The following is a 24,113-nucleotide window of genomic DNA, read 5'->3' as shown; positions in this document are numbered from 1 at the left end:
TCTCTGAATTCTAGGGGCACGTTAGCCTTTGCTTAGTGATGCAAGATAGTCTCCCGTGATACAATACAACGAGAAAGTGCATCATCCAAGTGCATGAGTGTAAGTGCTGGAGGGGTTCTGGGCAGGTCAGGAAACGAGGAGGGCCATGAGAGCATTTGGCCCAGGTCATGGGTAGGCAGAGAATGAGAAAAGGGAATTCTACCTGAGGGTGGATGTGGCCGTGTGTGCACATGTGTGTTTGGAGGTCTGTGTGTGTTTGCTAAGAGAGCATGGACAGTGGCTTACCCCGGAACGGGGAGCCTGGGCCTGGGGACCCTGAGGCAGAACGAGAATCTGTGTCACAGCCACACACACCTCTCATGCCTGAGGCTGTGAGCGGGAATATGCCTGCACCGAGCACAGGAGCAAGCCCTTGTGCATAACCCAGGGTGTGATTAATTTAATTATTTCAAAAGCCCCTTTGGTATTTCATGAGGGTCATGCCCCAGCTGTGGGCTGGACTACAACGGCAGCAGGTTTCAATAAAATCAATTAATTTAATTTGATTTGGTTTTATGTACTTGGAGCTGGTGCCTCTTGAACTCGGTATGAAAATTATTGCAGAATAAAAATGCATATTAGTACTCAAGCCCAGTGTCCTTGGACTCTCTTCGGGGAGCCTGCAGTACTGATCACAAAAGCAAATGCCCCCTGGCCTGGCAGGAGCCGCTGCCCACTGCTCCAGCGTTCACCCCCACCGGCCTTGGACAGTGTTTATGGGGGTGAGGTGTCCGTCTGTATGGCTCCCTCTCTTCCAGAAGTGCTTTCTTACCTGGCAGTGAAGTGAATGCACTTCCATTTTGCTCTTATGAAAGGAGCTCCGAGGGGTTTGGAGTGGCCTCGGTCTCCAGCTCCTGGACTGCCGTTGTTAGCTGAATGAAATGGGGACCCTCTGCTGCTGTAGCTGACACCTCGACTGTGCCCCCTGAGGAGACACATGGACCTGTGCAAGCCCCCTCACTTCTCCGTGCTTTTGTCTCCTGTCCACGAGTCAGAGGGCTGGGTGCCCGCTTGTGAGGCTCCTTCCAGCTCAGGGTCCTGACCTGCTGGACAGCTGCGTGCCCTGGACAGCCCTGCCTCCTTCCTGCTCCCCCACAGAGGGCCAGGAGCCAGCTCCCTGAATGGCCCGGGGACCGCACCCTGCCTGCACCTCCCAGCAGGAGCGGCTTCTCCCCCACATTCCTGCAGGTCAGAGCAAGTACTGCTTTCAAGAAGGGTGGAGGGTTACGGCTCAGGGGCCACCCTGTCATTTTACAGATGAGGGAACCCGTGTCCAGAGTCACACAGCCAGAGCCGTGGGCATGGAGGATTTCAGCCACATTCACCGTCATTATAAAGGGTGGGGATTTTGCTCAGGCTGCGTTTTCCAACTGTTCCTTTCATTCCTCTTTTTCCTGTTGAGATGGGAGAAGGCCAAGCCACCTCTGGGGCCTCCCCAGTGAAGCAGATGCTGACACCAGCCATTCCAGAGCCACTGCAGCCCTCTCCAACCCCTCGCTGCCTGCTGTCCTAGTGGGAGTGGGCTGGGGGTGCATTCCTCCGAAGCACCCCCACTGATGCCTCACATTCCACTCTGCCCCTCCCACAGCCCCTCCTCCCCACCTGGCATTCAGCACCAGCTCAGATCCCCTGACTTGGTGATGTGTTTTGCACATAAGTCTTCCCTCCTCAGCGCTCCTCCGTGGCAGAAACTGAGTCTGTCCTTTTTGTCCTCATTCTCTTTACTCCTCCAAGCCTCTCACTTGCGACAGGCACCCTGACGTGCTGACGACTGCTGGGCATACTCTCCTCACAGCATCTGTTTAATCCCCATGCTGGCTCTGCAGAGTGAGAAGGATGGTCCCTATTTTTCTGTTACGGGCCGTGGCTCGGAGAGAAGGTCGCACAGCCCAAGTGACAGGGCTGGGATTCAAGGCCGCGGTCTCACTCCCAGATGCCTGCACCATGCCAAGTGGCCTCCCCTGCACAGAATAGGTGTTCAACAGATCTTTAACGACAGATTATACCATACTTCCCTCTGCCAACAGCAAATGCCCCTGGAGAGATGATGGTGATGATTACTAATGCTACTACTAATAGTAATAATAATTTTTCTTCTCTACCAAGCAACTATTAATGTGTCATGCACCAAAACAATGCCCTGAGAGGAGGGTTCTGTGATCGCCTCCACTTTACAAATGCAACTACTGAGGCAGAGAGAAGTGACTTGCCTAAGGTCACCCAGAAAATAAGTGAGCTGGACTTCAGTGTAGCCTGCCTTTGAGGCCCAGGCCCCCAGCCTCCCCGCCCTAAAATCTCCAGGTGAACTGGAGTCCTGGGCTCTGCGGGGCTCCAGACAGAGTTCAGGTAGCCTGCCCGGCTGTCAGGGCTGCTGCAGCTGGCACTGCACCCCCCGCCCCCCCCCCGCTGATATGCTGATAGCCGCAGCCTGGCAGCGCCTGCCTCACCTGGTGGGGGGTGCGGCAGGGGGACAGACCGGGCAGCGGGCGGGGCGGGGGGCCCGACTCGGTGTTCTAGGCCCTCAGCCCCTTCCACACCCCGCTGCCCCTCTCCCCTGGCGCACCCGCTCTCAGCCTTCCCCGCGGGCGGGCGGGGCGGGCAGGGAGGAGGGCGCAGCGAGAATGCCAAGGGGAGGCCGGGAGCACCGGGGCGGCGCCCAGAGGGCGAGGGGCACGGGAGGAGGGCCAGGTAGCGCTCTGGGGAGGGGCGGGGAGCCTGTGGCCAGGGCTGGCCGGGGTTGTGGTTACATCACGTTCCCGAATCTGCTTTCTGGGGTGGGGGGGGGGGGTTGGGAGAGGTGGGCGAACCAGCCTGAACCGGCCGGGCAACTCTCAAGGAGGGGCGTGGGCCCTGCGAACTGTGGGTGCTGCCCAGCACCCTTTATCCTCACCCTGCTCAGAAATTTTTCTGTGAATCCGCCCTGTTGGCTTAACAGTTCCCCCCATGTCTGTTCCACCTCTCTTACTCTGCCCTGCCTTCCTCCCCTTCTCTCCCCTCCCCTGCCCTGCCCTCCCCTGTCCCCCTCCTCTCCTGCCCTCCCCTTCCTTCTCCTCTCCAGATTGGCTCCTCTGAGGAATCAGTTAGCCAAAGGCAGGCACCAAGCTCTTGCCCTCAGCTGTCCCACTGCCACCCTCTCCTGGAGGACTCTGGTGCGTGCCCTCCCTTGCTCTTTCCCTGCCCCTCCCAGGGCTCTCTGGGGTATGGCAAAGGAGCTTAGTGAATCAGAGTTGAGGGCCCTCCCTCTGGCCCCAGCCCTTTAAGGGCCCTTCGGGGTCCCCCCCTCCTCCTGTGGCCTTGGAGGGCCTAGTGCCCACAGACCCCTGCTGGCAGAGAGGAAAGACCTAGGCAACCCCAGCAGGGTAAGAACCTCACTCTTCCCCAGGCTGTCTGCATTTTGCAGAGGTTTCTGAAATGGGATCTGCCCTGCCCCCTCACTCAGCAGTTAACTCAATTGGTGGAATTCCAAAGGCTGGACACCAGACTGGGGAGGGGATGTTCGAGGCAGGGGCGCTTTTCAAGGAGCCTGGGATCACATCCAGAAGGCCACCACCATCTCCCTCATGACACCCCCCCCCCCCCACTGTCCTGCCCCTGTGTCTCTCTCAGTGACAGTTCAACTTCTAATTCATCCCTGGAGGCTCTGAGTTCTTACACTTCCAGGTGGCTAGCGGACACTCTCCCTGTGGCTAATGGGAGTTTCATGGCTTGCTGAGCTTGTGTTTGTCACGACTTTGCAGCTTTTTGACCAAGATTACCACAATCTATACATCAGGACTGTTAGGAAATTGTTTAAATAACTAGGATCTTTAACAGAACTGGACCACAGACATCAACATCCTAGTCCTGGTTTTTGTGGACGGAGGCCTTTGAGACACAGAGAGGTAAATGACCTGCCCAAGGTCACACAGCTTGTTGGTGGCAAAGCTGGGACTCTAATTCACCTCCTAGCTCTGGGTGCAGTGTGCTTTAATTTTAGGCCAGCTCTGTGTTAGGGACCTAGCTTAGCACCTGGGTGGCACAGAGATGAATGACTGAGGCTTCAATGAGGAAGTTGGAGAAATACAGCATTTCACAGAAGTGAGAAGACCCCGAGGTCCCCCGGGAGCCTGGGACTCTAGCCCCTTCCCGCTACCCTGGTGAAACGTCTCTCCAGGGTAGCTGGAGACCACCAGCAGGAGCCTAGCATCCTCTTTGGTCACTTCGGGCCTCGTCATTGTGCCCAAGGAGACTGTGGGTCTGGAGGTAGGTGACGCGTGAGCCAAACTGGCAACTCCAGATCAGAGCGATCAATACCGGGGCTCTGCATTCATTGCCCTCAGCCAATATCTGAACAGATTGCAAAAGACCGAGGCATGTCTGTTCCTGCAGGGACTCTTGTCATCCTGAGGCCCTGCCAGGCATTGTGTTAGGAGACCACGATCCCACAGATCTGGAAGCACTGGGACTGGAGGCCCCCCACTGTTGACTCTGGGCTGCCCCAGCCTCTAGGGTCCTGCCTTCGGGGCATTGGCTGTGTGTGAGCACAGACAGGGTTGGGAAGGGCAAAAGGAGACTGGAAATTCAAGACAGTTGGGCTACAACAATCTACCTTAGGAAAGTATTTGAAGAGGAAAGGGACCGAAATTAATGATTAAAATAAATAATACTTTTTGTTGTAATAGAAGCTCATGAACTTGGACCTCACTGATATGGAATTTAGGATAGTTGAGCTTGGCTGTGGGGAGATTCACCTTTGCACTGTCTGTGAACACAGCTGGATGAATAGATAAACCGCGCACACGTGACTCAGAGTGGGGAGGAGGGTGCATGCATGCGACTTCATTGTGATGACAAATTTTGGCTGGAAGCAGGTCAGCTCTGCTCACCTTGGTAAACATTTTATTTACAAACATTTATTGGGTACCTTCCACATGCCAGATTCTGTGCTAAGTGCTAAATTAATAAGCATGAGGCAGGACCTGGGAGGGGGTGCTGCAGGGGCGTGGGAGTGGAGGGCGGCTGCAGGCGGGCGAGGAGTCTGGAGTGCCTGTGGTAGGGGCAGAGTGACTGTGGTTGCATCACATTCCCGATGGATCTTTAATATTTTGACTCCTGCTAAGGAAGACTCCTTATGAGGTAAGAATGATCATTCTTCCCATTTTACAGACAGGGAAACTGAAGTTGGTATCGGGAAACCACCAGGATTCACACTAGGGCAATCTGGTTCTAGGGTTTATTCTTTTAACTGCCAGATTTTCCGTGTTAGGACAAGGGGGGTTAGGATGGTGGGGAAAGAAAGAAAAATTAGGATGGCCTGTGACCCCCTACTCCCTCCAGATGCTTGGGATCTGGTTAGGAGAGGTAAACATGGGGCCTGGCATGCAGTAGGTGCTTAATAAGTGAATTAATTAGACCTGGGTTTGAATTGCTTGAGGGCAGATGTGGGCTTGAATGTCCCAGCATCCCCTGCCCCTGCGCTGCTGCTGATACATAACAGACATCAAATGACAGAGCACCACAGGACCTGAGGGTGGGGGAGACCACCGTGCCAGGCATTTGTCAGTTAAGAGACTGGCCTGGGAGGGGAGAAGGGATACACCCACGGCTGCAGGGCTTTAGGGTGCAGGGCTCCCTCCGCAGAGTGCTCTCATGGGCTGCTTGGAAGCAGATGCACTGAGACAGATGCAGGCAGAGCAGTTGACTGGGCCTGCGTTTTCTCCAGAGCCCCAGGTTCTCACACACACCCCCACACCCACACCCCTCACTCCCGACCGGGGGACTTGCCTTGGCCCTCATGCTCTCCCTGGGACAGCCCCGCCCCTCCTCCCCCTGTGCTGAAAGAGGGCCTTCCAGGCCTTGAGCTAGGTGAACCAGGCAGTGAGGGGAAGACCATGCTGGACGCTCTTCCTCTTGGCCTCTTCTTGCTGTCCTCTGCCTTTGGAGTCTGCCCTCTTCCGTTCCCACCAGGGCAGGCAAGAGACTTAAGGACACTTTCTTTTTTAAAGATTTTATTTATTTATTCCTGAGAGATACACAGAGAGAGGCAGAGACCCAGGCAGAGAGAGAAGCAGGCTCCCTGCCGGGTTCGGGAACCCGATGCGGGACTCCATCCCAGGACTCTGGGGTCACGCCCTGAGCTGAAGGCAGATCAACCCCTGAGCCCCACCCTCTGGTTGTCCCAAGAGCTAAGGACCTAAGGACACTTATTCCATGTGTTTAGTGAACAAACAAACACCCCACCACACTGCCAGGGCCCACCAACAGCCATTCAGAACTGGACACACTTCCTCCAAACTCATGGATGGGAGGAGCCAAAGGGCCTCAGCACTCATTGCCTCCCCCTGCACCACTGCCCTCACCCCCAAGGCCTCCATTTACCGAAGAGAATGGCGAGGAACTGGAAGGAGGAAGGATTTGCCCAAGGACACTGGGGCCCATAGAGGCAGAGCATAGGCAAGAAAACAGGGTTTCCATGTTCCCGTTCAGACCCTGCTCTGAAGCATACCGGCCTGTGGCTTTTAGGAAACCCTGTTCAGCTTGTGGCCTGTTGGGGCCAGTGTTAGGAGAAAGCCAGCCAGGGCTTGTTTGCCTGACACCTTTGCAGCCCTCCCCAAAGGCAAACCACCCGTCATTTGTGATGGGTGCCCTTGGCAGCAACTACAACACATCCACCAAAGCAAAGAAGTTGAGAAGGAGGCCAAGCGGGGAGCTGGTGTTTGCTCCTGCTGGGAACCTGGGCACATTGAACTTGTCAGCTTGTCCGGCCCAGATACCATCTCGTTCCTGCTTGGCACAAGTTTATCGAGCCCATGTGTTCCTCCTTGGCAAAGGCCTTGAAGGGAAAGGAAGTGGGACTGTCCCCAGGCTTTGGGGCAGGTGCCCGCTCCCCACCCTGATCCGTCTCTAGCCCCTCTCGACACCCCACCGATACCTCTCGGCAGGCGGCCAGCTGAGTAGAATTAGCATTTCTTCTGCAGGACTGAGCACAGACAGACACTTGGGATCTTGGGGTCTGTTTTTGTTTGGGGCTACGGAGTCAGGCTTTTACCTGGGAGTTTGTGTTTAACATGCTCTTACGGCATTTTGTAGGTGTCAGGGACTCTTCTAAGCACTTTATAAATATTGGCTCAGGTCATATGCCCAACACCTTTTCCAGAACAGGGAACTGAGGCAGAGAGAGAAGGTGCTTAGGGTCACACAGTGAGTGATGGCAGAGCAAAGATTTAGGGTTTGGCTCCAGAGTCCACACTCCCATCTGGGATTCCTGGCCGCCTTTCTGCTGGGACCACCAGAGTTTTGCAGTTTTGACAAATAATTGAACCCGACCAAATCTGTTTCCTCACCTCTACAGTGGAGATAATAGTAACCGTGCCTGAACCCCTGGAACAGTAGCTTTGGGAAGTGGGAACGGAGGGCTGGTTCTTATCTGACCACCTTCCCGGTGGCGGTTGACTCATCCCACGGCCTGTTTGTCCTCCACAGGTTAGCAGTCTCTGGCGGCCATGGCATGAGGGACCAGCAACTTGCCAGGAACAGTGCTGGACCTCTTTGCCTGCCGTGACCCCATGTTCAGCCCCAAACTAAGCATGCTGTCTAGTGGTTACATATATGGTATTTCTTTTATTATGGTTTTTATGTGATTTTTCTTGCTATTAATACCTTGTGTAGGGATCCCTGGGTGGCGCAGCGGTTTGGCGCCTTCCGTTGGCCCAGGGCGTGATCCTGGAGACCCGGGATCGAATCCCACGTCGGGCTCCCGGTGCATGGAGCCTGCTTCTCCTCCTTCTGCCTGTGTCTCTGCCTCTCTGTCTCTCTGTGACTATCATAAATAAAATAAAAATAAAATTCTTTAAAAAAAAAAATACCTTGTGTACCGAACAGCTCTCCTTGGTGCATATGGCAAAAGCCACGGGGAGGAAGCCAGCAGAGGCACCCATAGCTCTGCTCCCCCAGTTGGCAGCTACTTTGCCCTCACTCCCCCTCCAGAACTGCAACATGCCCAACCTTAAGCACTAGCTACGTGCTTTCAATCTCAAGCACTATCAGCTAGAATTCTGGCCTGTGTTCAGAAGATGCCTGATTCCACCCCCAAAGCTTAAGGCTGCGGAAACCCTGCGAGTGGCCTGTAGGGGCCAGGCCCAGTGCAGGACACCTGGAGTGGCCCCCAGAGGGCTCCGTCTGCTCTCTCTCAGCCCTGTTCTCTCCCCTCCGTTACCCAACATCATCCCTGTGTCAGGAAACAAATTTTCCAGGAGTATTAAACTTTACTTTATAATTTTTGAGTCTCTACTACTCCCAAGTACCTTAACTCCAACTGCCCCTGCCTGCCCCATTGAAGCAGGGAAAGGGAGCAGAGGTTATGATGGTGGGAAATGGCATAATTTGAGCCCAGGGAAATGTCACAAGGCTTCTCACCCAGTGTTTGGACAGTGCCCGTGTTCTTAAGAATGAACGTAAGAGGAATTTTGACCAGCCACAGCAGCCAGAACCTGCTGGCCACCTCACATGGCCAAGGAAAGTGACTAAGGTTCAATTGGTCACAAGGAGGCAGTGGGACAATAAAATGATAGGCCCTTTTGTGCACTGGACCTTCCGTGTGCTTTCTCTGACAAATGAGACTTGACTTGATCCTCACACAGATTCTTGGGGGCAAGATTTATCCTCCCTACAGACTGGACGACCGAGGTCCGATGAGGGAAGTAGGAGGTCATAGGGAGCAAGCAAGGAAAGCGGAGCCCTGTGGGGCTGGTGGCTTTCCCCACTCTCGCCAGCCAGGCATCTCGGTACGGATCCCGTGGCTGTGTTCGTGGGGCGCACAGGTCGCGCCGGTGTTCATTTTGGCCTCCTTGTTGATCCTTATCTTCTCATTGCTTCATTTTCCCTCCTTATTTGTTTGTGTGTATGTTTATCTACTCACAATGTACTGCAGGCACGTGTGTACCCTGCTTCAGATCCTTTTGGAAGAAGATGCGTTATACACGCACGGTGGGACCCAGGATGTCGTTGTTAATCATTTCATAAGGTCTCCCATGGGGGATATATTTGCATATTAGCCAAGAGTTTCTTTAGGAAAACCTCAGACACACCCTGTTTCCTTAGGAACAGAGCAAGGACGTGGGCCTGTAGAGGCTCTGAGGAGACTTGCCTCTCCCACGGCCTGAGTACACCGCTATTTCCAATCTTGTTAGAGTCACATAGCTCAACTGGAAATTAAGTAGGCCCCCCAAAACTCTGGCTTTTCTAGTGTAGCCCCGTGGTTCTCAGCCTGTGCAGGGAGGAGCAAAGCCTGGAATCCTGAAGCCTCCCTCCCTCCCCACCGAGATGACCATATGCCATACCGATGTGTGACAGAATCAAGAAGGAAATAATTGAAAAGTTCAAAGAAATAAAGTCCATATGACATACTAGAGAATATTAGGGGTCCAGGGAAACCATATTTATTTGTCTTCCTCCTCTCCCTGGAACATGGCCAAGAAGTGGCAGGAAATAAAACCACATCGAACCAAGAGAAGTCACAGAACACCTGCTAGAACACTTGTTCTCTGGGGCACAGGTCACTGAGGGCCCACAGGCTCCTGTTTTACGCACACTTCAAACTAGCTTGGTTTTCTCATTTCCAACCTATATGGGACCAGCTGGAGCAAATGAGAACGGGGGTGAAGGATGGCTAGTGAACACTCATGGTTGGGGGCTCAGGGAGGCAGCGCTGGCTGATGACTGGCACCATTGGGGTGACTTTGGGTTATGCAAGCGTCTTCGGATTGTTTAAGCAATTCCCATGAGGGACTTGGAAGTTTTGCAGTAACAACGTGGCTTGGAGGAGGACGTCTTGCCTAATCCGAGTACACAGAAGTTGGCCAGAGCCGCCTGCAGGTGAGAACTGAGGAGGCGAGAAGCAGGGGCAGGGATGGGGAGTGGGGTAAGAGCGCCTCGGCAAGTGCTCACCTTAACGTGGTTGGTGTGGAAAACAGGGTGGGGAAAGGGCCCTTTCCTAATCTAGAGGCCTAAACACATAACGTTTTTCTCAATGTGAGTGTATTACTTTCAAGATGAGGAAACTTGAAGCTTTATTTTCTGAGATGAAAGGCAATCCCAGAACCCAGAGGGCCCGAGAGGACCACAGAGTGGGGAGGGCGACCCTGAGAGAGGTGGCCAGGGTGAAGGTCGCCGGAGGAGGCCAGTTGTGGGCGGGCCTGGCCCCAGGAGCTGGCCAGCCGCAGTGTCCTGGCCCCGCTGTCCCTGGTCCAGCACAGCCCTCGTCCTGCCCCAGAGAACAAACCCCAGCGGAGTGCAGGCCCCCCTGGGCCTCCTGCAGGTGCGCTGAGCCCTCCAGGGGCTCCTCTAGGCCCTGCAGAGGCCCGGATCCAACCCCTCCAGGCTTCCCTGCCTCCAGCCGGCCGCTGACCGAGGCCCGCCCCGCCCCTGTCCCTGGGTGGCCGCCCTGCTGCCCCTGTGCCTGTGCCCGCGGCCTCGGTTCCCAGAGCCCGATGGAGAAGGGATGAGTGGGAAGCACCAGATTCCAGGCTGTGCCCTCACCTTCTTGTGAGCTCTGGAGGCACGGAGCTTGGGCCGCTGACCCGGCAGCCAGTTCCCAGCCATAAGGGCCGGCCCTCCTAGTGTCCTGGGCTGCACGACTGGGGCTGCAGTAGTGGCACTGTGCCCTCGCAATGCCCTTTTGTGGGGCGCCTGACCTCACCGCTGTAGATTTGGGTCAGTTGTCGTCTTGGTGCCGCCTGAACCCTAGCTGACATTTTATCCCTCCCTCTTCCCTCCTCCCTCCTCCCTCCTCCCCCCTCTTCCCTCCCTCCCTTCTCTCCCTCCTCCTCCCTCCTCTTCCCTCCCTCCCTCCTCCCTCCTTCCTCCCTCTGTCCTCCTTCCCTCTTCCTCTCTCCCTCTCTCCCTCCTCCCTCCTTCCTTCCTCCCCCCTCCATCCTCCTCCCTCTCTCCCTTCCTCCTTCTCTTCTTCCATCCTCCTTCACCTTCCCTCCCTTCTCCTCCCTCCTTCCTCCCTCCCTCCCTCCTCTCTTCCTCCCTTCTTCTCCCTCCTCCTTCCCTCTCCCCCTTCCTCCTTCTCTTCTTCCATCCTCCCTCCTCTCTTCCTCCCTCCTTCCCTCTCTCCCTCCCTCCCTGCCTCCTCCCTCTCTCCCTTCCTCCTTTCCTCTCTACCTCCCTCCTTCCCTCTCTCCCTCCCTTCCTTCTCCTTTGACCCTAGCAATGAGCCCCCTGGGCCTTTCCCCAGCCCCAGTCAGCAAGGGGCCCCAACAAGGAAGCCAGCCCTTGCAGAGCACAGAGGGGTGTGGGTGCTGGTGTGGGTGCAGTCCAGTGCCTCCACTTACTACTCAGGCAGGTTATCTGAACTTCTTGGACCTCAGTACCTTTATCTGTAAAATAAACATGCTAGTACTCACCTTGGAAGCTTTATTGTAAGGATACAATCAAGGAAATGACTGTAAAGCCTTTCGTAAGTTTTCTGACCCATACTGGGTGCTCAGCACCTGGGAGGTACACCATGACGGCCTCTACTAGTACGTGAGCCTACACAGCCAGCCCACATCATTTCCACTATATTCACTGAACTATCCCTTTAAAGGCCTAGAGAACAGTGGGCCCAGAGTATTCCAGGTCTAGTTTGTGGGTGGAAGATGGAGATGGGACAGGACCTGGCTGCCCCCCAAGGCAGTAGGTACCCCAGTCCAGGACTAGCCCACCCAGCCTCTGGTGGCCTCCAGTCACTTGTGACTGTTCCACTTTGGGGCTAGCGACTTCAGATCCTTGAGCCTCCCTCCCTTTGGTGCCGCATGAAAGGAGAGCTGGAGTGCTGCCCACACCCCCAGGGCTGCTGAGCAGTAAATAAGAGGATGCTCCCCCAGCACTCAGCCCGGTGCTGACACCTACCACCTACTGAGGGCTCCAGGAGGGCTTGCTGGGACTGTTGGCAAGTGACACCCATCTGACGCAAGAGCTGGCCCTGGAAAAGCTGTGAAACCAAATCCTGTGTTCCCACTAACTGGCTTCTTCACTTTGAGGAGGCTTCATCTTTGCCTGGGATCATCCTGGGAAGACAGTGACTCTGAACACCTCGGCGACAAGTACACCATCTCCCTCTGCTCCGCTGGCTCACGGGCTGGCTCACGGGCAGGCTCACGGGCACACGATGGAGCGCGATAGCTTACGTGGCACAAACGGTGATTCTCTACAGCACCTGTGTGCCAAATGTAGATTCTTTCTTAATTTTCTTTTCTTTCTTATTTCTTTCTCTCTCTCTTTCTCTCTCTTTCTCATATTCATGTATCCATCCGTCCATCCATCTCTCATCTCCTCATCTGACAAGACCACCTGCAAGTATTTCCTCTCTCCTTACCATGGGCAGATTACAGCTATATAATTCATGCACCAAACAGTTTCTATTTCCCAATGACTTCCACCTTTCATCTACATTTTATTTTTTGAACTTTTAGGACGATCATAAACTCTTGTGAAGATCTGTTAAGCTCTGTGGGCTTTCTTCCCAGAAGAAGGAACATGCTCACGCCCTCATACAATCTTGCATACTGACTAGTGGGGATTTTGTGAATTCTCTGAAGCCCCCTCCCCATACCCCCAGACACCCTGGTAAGGACCCCTGCAAACATAAGAGCTTTCTTATGGAGACAGCCCACATCTCAGAGGCAACAGATAGCAGTTTAGGCAAGCACTCAAGGGCCCCCCCATATTTAGGCTCCTTTGACTGGTGTGCTGGGCCCCAGCTCCGTCCCATCCTATCTTTCCTCAGGCCAGTCCTTCCCTGGGGCTGTCACCTCGCCTTTCCCCCACTTCTTCCCTACCCTTAATCTACCTCTCACCCACAGTTCAAGTATGTGATGGCCTCCTCCCGAGAGATGGAGAGCTCAGGGAGGATGTGGAGCCTCAGCAGACAGGGGAGAGGCCCCGTTTTATAGGCAGGAAAACAATGAAATGCACTGAAACTTGAGCTCCTAGCACTTCAGTGCAAGCTGGCCAGGAGGGGTTGGGGACAGAGAAGGACATGCCAAGCGGGGCTTTTCCCTCCTGCCTGGTCTGAGTCTGAGGAATTCGGCAGTGGGCTGTGGTGAGACACCCTGCCTACCGGTTCTGGCACCTAGTGAGTGTGGAATTCTGGACAGGCCACTGGCCACTTCAACAACGCAGCCTTAGTTTCCCTATCTTTTTTTCTTTTTTTTAATTTATGATAGTCACAGAGAGAGAGAGAGAGAGAGAGAGAGGCAGAGACACAGGCAGAGGGAGAAGCAGGCTCCATGCACCAGGAGACCAACGTGGGATTCGATCCCGGGTCTCCAGGATGGCGCCCTGGGCCAAAGGCAGGCGCCAAACCGCTGCGCCACCCAGGGATCCCGTTTCCCTATCTTTAAAAGAGGTGCGCGTGGCTGGTGGGGGCTGGGCAGGGTGCAGGGGATGCTGGCAGTGGCGCTGTGGTGAAACATCAGATGTGCTTTCTGGAAAATGCAATTTAGCACTATCAGGTGAGGAGCCATAAAGGTCTTCATACCCCTTTCATTCATTTTTTTCTGGGAATCCGATCTAAGGCAGAAAGCCCAAAGAGGGAGTAGGCATGCACAAGGACGTCCCGCCAACAGTGTCCGAGACATGGAAGGGTTGCGCACAGCATCTGAGAGCAGGGAGGGTCCCTGTGAGGCCGTGGTTCGGCCACTCCCTGGCATCCTCTGCAGTGCCTGCACATGCTCAGTGCAGATGCAACCCAGGAGCTGGGAAACCTCCTCCTTCTCCCCGCCCCCGCACCCCAAAACACACCTGACATGGCTCCTCAGGGCCCTGACTTGGCAAAGGCCACACCGCCCCCTTGCCAGGACCCCTGCCTCTGACACGTGAGCGTGCATCCCCTGGGAGTCAGAACACAGAGATTAGGGGTTCAGATTCTCATGAGTGGGCCTGAGGTGAGGCCCAGGAATCTGCGTTGTAACCATCTGCCCAGAGACTCCAGCAGAGGCTCAGAAGTCCACGTTGGGAGAGGCGTCACTGTGCCCCAGCCACGGGACCCCGACCTCCCGCACACCACACAACCCACGACGCAGCACTTTTCCTTCTCAGCCAGGAAGCTCAGACTCTTTGGCAAAACTCCTGAATGGCATTTGTCCTGGATCCGGTGAGCCTGCTGACAGTGCTGAGCAGGTGACCGTTTCATGTCCCCTTGGAGATGCACCAGATGGCACCTATAGCCTCACATGAGGGCCCGGTCTGAGGCTTTAGCCTGGGCTTACCTCTGTCTCGCTCCGGTTTCTCCTCCTCTGTGCGAAACCCCCAAATACTCTCAGCTCCCTCCTGCAGGTCTCCAGGATAAAGAGTAAGTTTTAGAGGTGCTCAGTGTGACCTGAGTCAAATCCTGACTCTGAGCTGCCCTTCTGTAAAAGGGGAATAATAACCTTTGGACCTCAGAGTTTGCTGTTGAGGATTGAACTAGATAGTGCAATGCAAAGCCCTCTTGGCACAATGCTCCTGGCTACTGTAATTATGGTAATTCTCCTGTCCTTGGGGGTTAACATCGAGTTTTCTTTGATGAGGTCCTTGTAGGAGGCCAGGCCCTTGTTTTGATCTGTATGGTGGCCATCCTACAAGCCTAACCTTGACCTATGGAAAATGCCAGGAGAAAGTCCCTGCCAGGGGACTTTCCAGTCTCTTCCAGGAGAAAGTCCCTGCCATCCTCTGGGTGTGGTGAAGGTGCCTGGGCGGACCCTCCAGCCTGGCTAGTTTGTCGGGGCCTGGGGAAAGGCTAACTGGGGGCTGTCCTGGCCATACCTGATGGCCCGTGGAGGTGGCATGCTGACCAACACTAGGGGTGAGGCTGACCCCTCTGCGGGAACACGTGGGAGCCCACATTAGAACAGGTGCTTTTTGGGAGGGCGTTGGAGCCTGTTGACCACTTCGTCCAACAAAGAAACTGCTGGTGCACAGCCTGTCCCCACCAGCAGTCAGCCACCCAGCCCGGCAGCCCGTCCTTCCAGTCACTAGGCCCCTTGCACAGTACACCCATCCCCACACACACCTGCACACCCCACGTGCCCACCTGAGAGCACACCCACGCGGTCCTGCCTGCATCTTCCCCATCCCCATCCCCAGCCTTCCTCCTCCTGGCCACACACTGGAGAAGGGACACGCTGACCCCCAGAGAGTGTTTGTTATGCCCAAAGTGTACCAACAACCTGGCCAGGTAATGGGGCCCTTGCACATTTGCGGGGACCCCGTAGGGACAGGCCAACTTTCAATTTGTTCGCTAAAGGGAACTTGGGTCAAGGCCAGCGTTCATTGGCGGCTAGGAGCCTCAGCCCAGCCCTCAGGGCCCCTAGGAGGTCTAGCCCTGCCCACGGGGCTCCGGTCTTAGGGGTGTCATTTCATGTCAGGGGAATTACTTGTTTGTTTGGGTTGAGGTTCTTAGATTTGTTAGCTTTCTGAGTATAAATACCTCCTTTAAAAAGGCATCCCTAGAAGCACAGTGTTGCTTTGTGGAGCGGGCTATAGGTGGGGGGTGTGGGCTGGGGGTCCCCGGGCCAGGATGCGGGGGCACCATCCAGGGCTGCCGCTCTGCTCCACTGGCAGGGTGCTGGGGGCAAGTCCTGCCGGCCTGCACCCCCTTCCTGGCTCCGTGTGGGAGCTCTAATCCTGGCTCTCCGGGTCTCTCTCCAGGTGGCATCAGTGACCTGAGGCTGCTGGCCAGGGCCCCAAAGTGCTTCCCCTCAGGACCTGGTGGGGAGACAATGATGGCCTTGCCCCTGAGGTCAGGGCAGATGGCTGTCAGGTCCTGGTCTTTCCCTGCTGAGGGTCAGCTGCATGAGGATGGGGGGGATGTCCACGTGTCCCCAGTTTATAGCCAAAGCCTAGAGTGGGGGGTCAGGGACAGGCAGTGTCACTGTAGACCTGGGAGGAGAGAGAGGAGGAGGGGAGGAAGCTGTGGCCTCTGGCTGGCCCTGCTGCGCCCTTTCCCACCAAGGAGTGGGCTGTTGGTGGCCAGGGCCTAGCTGAGCCTCCTCCTCCCCCAGCTCCCAGCATACCTGGAGTGGCCAGGGTTAGCCTGGGCTCTCGGCACTCTCCCCTCCTCCCGCTGTGGGTGCCTGAGTGCGTCACCCAGTGCAGCCTGGGAGGAGGGCGAGGCCCTGGCAGCTCTGGGGCCCTCAGGCTGTGAGCAGCAGTGTGCTGGGACCCTGCCACTGGCTCGGTCCATCATCTGTCCTATAGGCAGCCAGACTGTGAGCCCTTCCCTGAGTGCCAGCCGGGCAGGTACCTTCCCCTCACTTCCCCAGGGAGGGGGAGAGGTTGCTGGCACCCCGTGCTTCGCCGGCACCTCCCCTCAGAGGGCCCAGGGTCAGGACAAGCTCCAGCTGGCCTCTCAGCACACCTGAGAAGTGGGAGGCAGCTCCCCGTATGTGGGCCTCCCCTCTGGGCCCCACTCTCACCTTCCCACTCCCACAGAACAGGGCAGCCTTAGCGGCCACACAGCCTTGCTTCTCTGGATCGCTCCTGTGTACTTGAGGAAGTGGAGGCGTCTGGGCAAGGAGCTTGGCAAACTGCCGGTAGGTTCTGGATGAGGGTCTGCCCCTCAGCACTGAGGCAGAAATGTGTGTGGTATCGCAAACCACCGGGTTTGGATGACCTTTGCGACCATTGGAAGGGCTGTTAGCGCAGCGCTTAGATTCGGTTTGCCGCTCCTTCTTCGAGCTTGATGCCAGACGGCAATGAATCGTTACTCAGGTGGGCATCTTAATACGTTTCAGGGAAATCTGGTCTGTGGAGCAAAGTGCTAGAGCCTCCGATTACAGTAAAGTCCCAGAAAGTCTCTTGTGATCATCATATAAGCAGGGGGTTCAGGACAGCAAGGGCTCACCTTGTCATCAGATCAGGGAAGCCACAGGGCCACAGGCAGAGGCTGGTGTGCCCTGCCGTGCCACCTCTTTCTCTGGCTCCGGCCCGTTGGGTTGAGTTTTCTCTTAATTTTCCTCAAAAAGTAATTAAACATTTGTTAAGGGCAGCCCCGGTGGCTCAATGGTTTAACACTGGCTTCAGCCCAGGGCGTGATCCTGGAGACCCAGGATGGAGTCCCACCTCAGGCTCCCTGCATGGAGCCTGCTTCTCCCTCTGCCTGTATCTCTGCCTCTCTCTCTCCCTCTGTGTCTCTCATGAATGGATAAAGAAAAATCTTTAAAAAAAAGAAAAAAGAAAAAAAAGAAGCATTCACTGAGCACCTAAGGAGCAGAGTGGGATGTCAGATGGAAACTGTGTGCACTCTAGTAAGAGGGAGGGAGGCGGGGGAAGGGGAGAAGGAGGAGAGAGGAGGGAGGAGAGAGAGGAGGGAGGGGGAGGGTAGAGAGAGGAGGGAGGGGGAGGGGAGGGGGGAGGGATGCCAAGATCAAGACCAACTGCCTTAACCTGCTACCATGCTACTGATGCTACTACGGGTACTCTCCTATCCAGTGTGGTGTGATTATGAGTGACCTTCTCCCCTCTGTTTCACGCATTCTCTCTAATAGAGAAGAATGTCATATGTATTTCAAATGTAATTCACATATATTAATATTACCTTAAAAATGTATGTCCTTAGAAAGAAACGTTTATCTATATATTATATATCGGAGGAAAACTAGAGTTTTTCTTCCTTGATTTCAAAGGTCTCCATCCTGCCACTCACTTGCCTTTTTGATCAGGGTCTCAGTTTGCTCATCCCACAAAGTGGGCATAAAAATCCCTTCTCAGTCTGCTACCCGGAGTTGTGGAGAAGGCCAAGTAGGGTAACAGGTGTAAGAAAGCCAGGGAAAGCAAAAGCACCGCACGTACACAGGTTGACATCATCTGAGGGGGTCGGGCCACGGAGCCACGCTGGGGGAACAGGGATGCTGGGGTGGAGCCCCCAGATCAGATGGGCCCCGGCTCGGTGCTGCTTCTCTCTGGGTGAGTGCTTCCTCCAGACAAGCCCCAGTTTCCATGCTTGCGTGGCAGGGTGTGCTGTGGGGGTGGTGGCCAGTCACAGCCAAAATGTCAACAGGACGCACAGCAGAAGCCAAGCCCTCTCTAAGCCGGCCCGAGTACTGCTGGGCCAGGGATCTCCTCTGGTCCATCTGTTGGCACTTGCGGTGCTTGGAGAAGGAAGGCCACCCCAGCAGCAGAGCCCTAGACCTTGCAAAGCTCTGGCTGGTCATCGCATCTCACCCACTGTCCCCGTTTACAGAGGACGAAGCTGAGGATCTAGGAGGCTGTGCGATGACATTCCCAAGGCCACACAGCCCAGCAGTGGCAGAGCCAGGACTAGATGCCTTCTACTTGTTAACCAGGTCTCAGGTTCTCTCAACAAACTTCTTCCGTCCCCCACATATTTGCCAGGGGCCTACGGTGTACATAGGGACACATGGTGAAAAGGACACACGGAGTCCCTGCCCACAGGCAGCCTCCGTTCTAGTGGGAGAGATAATCAAAAAATAATTCAGGAGGCAAACAGTTAAAAACAAGTATGCAAGCGGCATGAGTGCTTCGATCAAGGGTCTGTAATGGATGATGGTGAAGGAGATTTCTAATTTATCTGTGGTGTTCCAGGAAGGCTTGTTGGAGGAGGTGATGTTTCGGCAAGACCTGACATAGGGGGAGAGCATGTGAGGCCAAGGAAGTCACACTTGCAAGGCCCCACAACAGTAAGGAAAAGGAACTCACCAGAGGATGGGGCGGGGGCAGGGGTGAGCTTAGGGAGAGAAGTGGGGATTTTGCTGAGCTGCAGAGGCCATGGTGAACAGTTTGGATTGCATTTCAAGTGCCCTGTGATGCGACCAGATGCATGTTTTGAGATTACCCAGGCAGCCTTGTGGCACTGGGCTGAAGGAGCAGGACAGGAGTGGGAGCAGGGCGACCAGTTAGGAGGTCCCTGCAGAGGTCAGGGTGACAGGGGATCATGGCCCAGCTGAGGGCACTGATGGAGGACGTGGCAGGAAGAGAGGGGATTTGAGATCTATTTTAGAGATACAATTGCAGATGGATGGCCTGCCAAGGGTGGGGTGCAGGGCCAGCAGGGAGGGAGGCAGCAGGCCTGGCTCTGAGTTTCCGGCTTGAGTAATGCTCAGGCCCCGTGTGTGCCCTGAAAATTCTCTAGGGAAGACTTGCCCCCTGCACTTTTTACTGATCTGTCCCCCCCACCCCACCATCTCAGCCTCCTCCCCAGCTAATAATAGCCTCCTGGCTCAGGGACAGTCAGCAGCCTGCTTGCAGCTGGAGAAACTGAGGCACCATCAGCAAAGCAAACTGCTCCTAAGAGAACTTGCAGGAGTAAGACAAAGAGCCAGGGCTGAGCCCCAGAAGCAGCCTGCCTTTGGGCACCAGGCTCCTAAAGACTGGTGTCATGTCCAGTTGTAGTTATCAAGCCCTGTGACCTTGAGCAAGTGATAAGACCTCTCTGAGCCCATTTAAATGAGAGGATCTACCTCCCGGTGTAGTTGCAGGGCCCAAGTGGGCGGGGGAGACCCTCATCCAGATCGCAGGGTTCGTCTCCCTACCCCCACTCTATACATGTGCACACTTGTCCAGAAGCCATCTGTGTGCCTCTGTCACAGCTGATGACCAGCCGCTCCTAAAGTTTCAAGTTAAGACAGTAGTAGATTTGCTCCCTGGGCTTCTGTTTAGCCTTCTGAGCCATGCTGGGTGGTTGAAGTAGGAGCTTTCATCCTCCCTGGAACAAGAGTGAGTTGTGGGTTTGGAGGCAGATGTGAAAAGCAGGGCGTCTGTAAGTAGAGCCCGTTTCCAAGCGCTCTGACCGACCTGACCCAGGAAGAGGGGTGGGGGTGGGAAAGAGCGGGGAGCAGAGGGGGGTGAGCAAGAGGGAGGGGGCCCAGGAAGGAGCCACATCCCAAAAAGAAAGGCACAATAACAGATCTAGAGGTTGGCCCGCCCAGAGCCCCTTGGGGGGGGGGGCCACCCCCTCTGAGACTTCCTATTCCCAGGAGGCACCTGGCAGGGGGACTGAGAACAAGGAGGCAAGGCTGGAGGGGCCTAGGGTAGGGCTTCCCACTTCTTGCCCAGAGCCCTTCCGAAGGGCGTGTCCCAACTGGGCACACACAGACAGTCATTAAGGGGGAGGGCGGGGCGGGGGGGGCGGGGTGAGGAATGACACTGCCGGCCACTGCACCCAGCCGGTGGGCTGGCTCCTGGCCAGCTCTCCCCCTTCCCTGGGCTCTTGGCTTCAGTAGCCTCAGCCTTGGCACCACCCACTGGCCTAACTCAGACACTCCTTCAGGTCGGGGCTGGAGCCCGGCTAGGAGGGGCCGCCTGGGGGCAGGCTGGGCTAGGCACCGGCCCTCCACCACCCCTCCTGGCACCCTGCTCCACCACCCCTCTGCCCACATCCAGCTCCAGCAGGGTTTGAGAGAGGTGCTCAGATCCTCCCTCCCTCCCTCTCTCCCTCCCAAGCAGGCCCTGCCCTGCACTCTCTTTCAGCCTGAAGCTCCATCCATAAACTGGTTTCCCCCACACAGACTTCACCCTGATGCTGTGTTCACTGGGAGAACCTTCTAAACCAGGCAGGCCACCCCCCTCCCCAGGCCTTCACTGTTGCACCTGACTTGCCTTCCTGCTCACAGGGACACAAACTTCCAGACCTGCCTGGCCCTCCTCTTGGAGCCCTTTCCCCGCTGAGCCCCTGCTTCCTCATTGCTCTCGGCCCCTTGTCTGCTCTGTAGAATTAGCACCCTGTTCCTTAAGGACGCTGCATAGTGCTGCACCTACTGTGCCTCACCTGAACCACCCCCCTGTGCTTTATCTCCCCACCAGACATGGGGCTCTGGGGGTGGCACCCCACTGCACCCACCCACCCCACCCCACCTCCACCCTGGGGCTGTTGAGGTAAACCCCTTATGGGCGCACAGCAAACGCTTTTGGATTGACACTGATTCCATCCGGGTCATGCGTTGGCACTTTTACCTACCGAGTCTGGGAGTGGAGCATGGAGTTACACATGATTGGATATTTAATTAGTGACTTTGTGGACAAAGGGATTTGACTTTTCTTTCTTTGGCTTGGGTGTTCCGGGAATACATGGTTTTTGATAAAAAGCTATAGAGTCATCCAATCTTGGAAACTGTCCACCTGCCCTGAGTAAGTACTTCCCCTCCAGAACTTCAGTGACTGCCTCCCTGATTGAGCACCCCCTCCCCACCCTACCCCAAGCCTCTGTTCCCCCACCCTGCCATCCTTGACCCTCCTGCTGTAGCAAGGAGGGCCTGACAAACTCATTCCTGCCCTTGCCCGCCTGTGGGTATTTACAGTTTTAGAAACAGAGAGACCCTTCTGGCCTTCCTGAAGCAATTTTGCCTGCCTGGCAACAGGCTTTCTGCAGGGCGTGCCCCATGAAGGAATGAATCACTAACACTGGAATTTTAGGCAGGGGGCACCTGTTGGAGGAGATATTTTAGTCTGAACCATCTTCCTGGAGTTCTTGACTGTCATGGGCTGATGGACCTTTGGGATTTGCGTCTGGCTTTGTGGTGCTTGGAGGCCAGTGGCCTGCCCTTGGAAGAGTGGTAGAGGCTGCAGAGGGCCAGAACTCTGATTAGTCTTCCTAGCTTTGTGCTGATTCTCCAGGGCACTGAGGGCAGCTGATCAAGGGGGAAGAAGAGCTCCCCTTGGCCCCTCCCCCAGCCTACAAGGGGTTCATGATGCTTTCCCCCAGGCAAAGGACAGTGCCTGGGGAAGGGGGTGGCAGGTGTAAGAGCTTCCCCAGCCCATAGTTTTCAAAAGGGTATATAGTGTGTGGCTATAAGGATCAGCTTGAGAGAGGGTGCTGTAGCCCCACCTCCCTGTGATTGGTGGCTGGCCCACCCTGAATGTGGACTGTTGGATCTCTGGTTTGGCATTTCTGAGTCAGTCTTAGCACGGAGACTATGCAGTGGAGAGCCTGTAACAGATGTTTGTCTGTGTGGGCATCCCGTTGATAGGCGCCCCCATCTCAAGAGGCCTCCTGACTCCCCTGGGCCAAACCCCAGGAGGACACCCTGGTGGAGGGAGCTGCTGTGCTGTGCTTACTTCCTGCACTCTCCTCTTGTTTTTTTTTTTTTTTTTTTTTTAATTTGCCACCAGAATGCTTGCAGTGTGGTGTTTGATTTGGTGAACAAGACCCTTTGAGAAGAAAACATAATTCTAGTAATTTTATTGGACTCGGGTTTCAAGCAAATGGAAATAAAATTGCCTCTAAAAATAAAAGACACGCAGACTTGAGTAAAACAATAATAATAAAAAGCCGCCCTGATTTGAGATAAGTGGTGAGGCATTTTGTGAAATATTGGAGGGAAAAATAAATAAGCGGCGAGCCCCAGGAGTGGAGGGGAGGGGTGCGGGGACTCCGCCGCCACCCTGCTTTGCGAAGGAGCTTCGTGTGCGCCTCACGGAGTGCGGCGCCGGGCGCCTGGGGAAGTTGGCCCCGTCCGCGGTGCAGGTGGACGCCGGGGCAGGGGCCGCCTGCCAAGCGCCCGGCTGCAGGGAGGGGTGGGAGCGCCCTCTCCGCGCCCCGGAGCGGCTTCGCTCGCCCGCGAGAATCAATGACGGCCTCGCGCCGGCTGCGGCAGGCTCCCCTGAGCAGCGCGGCCCCGCACCCGCAGCCCGGACGCAGGCGGCGCTCGCGACAGGGGGCACACGGCCGGGGCACGAGCGCGGCGCCCCCGGGGCGGCCAGGTGGGTGCGCGGCGGGAGCGCGGCCGGGGGGGGCGGCCGGGGGGGGCGGCCGGGGGGGGCGGGGGGCGGCGGGAGCGCGGCCGGGGGGGGCGGCCGGGGGGGCGGGGGGCGGCGGGAGCGCGGCCGGGGGGGGCGGCCGGGGGGGCGGGGGGCGGCGGGAGCGCGGCCGGGGGGGGGCGGCCGGGGGGGCGGGGGGCGGCGGGAGCGCGGCCGGGGGGGGCGGCCGGGGGGGACGGGGAGCGCGGCGGGGGGGGCGGGGAGGGGCCCGTCGGGGCGCGGCGGGGACACCCCCCCCCCCCCCGGCCCCGGGCGTGCGCCCCGGCCCGCCGGATGGAGCTGGGCCCCCGCCCCAGGCTGACGGGCGCGCGGCCGCGTCCCTCCGTCTCCGGGCTTGCTCGGGGGCTGCGTCCCTGCGGGCAGCCCTGGGGCCGAGACCCCCAGCCCCAGGCGCGAGGGCCGCCCCGGGCCGGAGGCGCGGAGGGAGCCCGGCGTTCCAGTGGCCTCGCTCCAACGACGCTCGGGCTTCCCCGAGTCAGGGGCAAGCCTTGGCGGGGGCAGGAGCCGGGGCGGCTCGGGCCGGAGTCGAGGTCCGGGCAAGGCTGGAAGTTAAGGGGGCACCGGCAGAGGCGGCTCGGGAGCTGCAGGGAGGCGCCGCGGCCCCGGGGCTCCAAGTGGGTGCGACGGACCCTCGCGGCGCCCCGACCTGCCCGGAGTCCGCCGGGTCTCCCAGCCCCGGGCTCGGCGTCCCCACCCGCCGCGTGCGGCGGTTCTCCGCGTGCCTGCGGCTCGGTGCGCCGGTTCGGGCCCGCGCGAGTTCCCGGCTCCCGCCTCCCGGCTGGCGGCTGGCGCAGCGGCGCGGGGCGCGGGGGACCGCTGTGCCCTTTCTTTGGACCCTGGTGCTGGGCTGCTCAGGGGCAGCCCTGTCCCCAGGATTCGCCGCCGCTGTCTGTCGGCACATCCCTTCTAATCCCTCTAAATGCAGAATTTTGAAAATATGAAGAAAGTGATTGAAAGAGTCAGGCAGTTTTCTCCAGATTCAGATTCAATAGAAGGTTTTGTGGGAGGGGAGGGGAGGGGAGGGGAGGAGAAGGACGGTCACATTCAAGTTTAAGTTCCAGTCTTTCACCCCCGGGGGGTGTCCTGGAGGATTGGAAGGATCAGGAACCTCCTCTGGATAGATCTCCAGAAAAGGAAAGGAACCTGGCTGTGGCCCTCTGGGCTGAACAGCAGAAGAAAGCCACCCTCCCCAAAACAGCCAGGGTCAGCCAGTGCTCTGTCTCTCAGGGCTGGTGTCTGGTACTTTTTTCCTAAACTCTCCCAAAGTACCACACATAGGGCAGCTGTCTTCATCATCCCCATTTTATGGGTGGGGAGGGACTGAGGTCCAGGGGGCCTACTGACTCCAGCGCTCC

At 56.8% G+C, this 24,113-nt stretch overlaps 1 protein-coding gene across 8 annotated transcripts in view; it reads left to right on the top strand.

Annotated features, from left to right (window-relative positions):
- Positions 1 to 24,113, top strand: part of ZBTB7C (zinc finger and BTB domain containing 7C) — a 332,612-nt gene that overhangs the window by 204,637 nt on the left and 103,862 nt on the right. Inside the window, exon 1 of one of the 8 annotated variants that reach the window (XM_041759865.1) lies at positions 22,491 to 22,701. The exons of the other annotated variants lie outside the window; for them this stretch is intronic. The gene's annotated coding sequence lies outside the window, so the exon portion shown is untranslated. Of the gene's footprint in view, positions 1 to 22,490; positions 22,702 to 24,113 lie in introns of those variants that run through there. 8 annotated transcript variants of the gene reach the window in all.

This window comes from Vulpes lagopus, chromosome 1 (genome assembly GCF_018345385.1).
Source record: "Vulpes lagopus strain Blue_001 chromosome 1, ASM1834538v1, whole genome shotgun sequence".
In the NCBI taxonomy this organism is placed as follows: domain Eukaryota; kingdom Metazoa; phylum Chordata; class Mammalia; order Carnivora; family Canidae; genus Vulpes; species Vulpes lagopus.
This window is presented reverse-complemented; position numbering and strand designations above follow the sequence as displayed.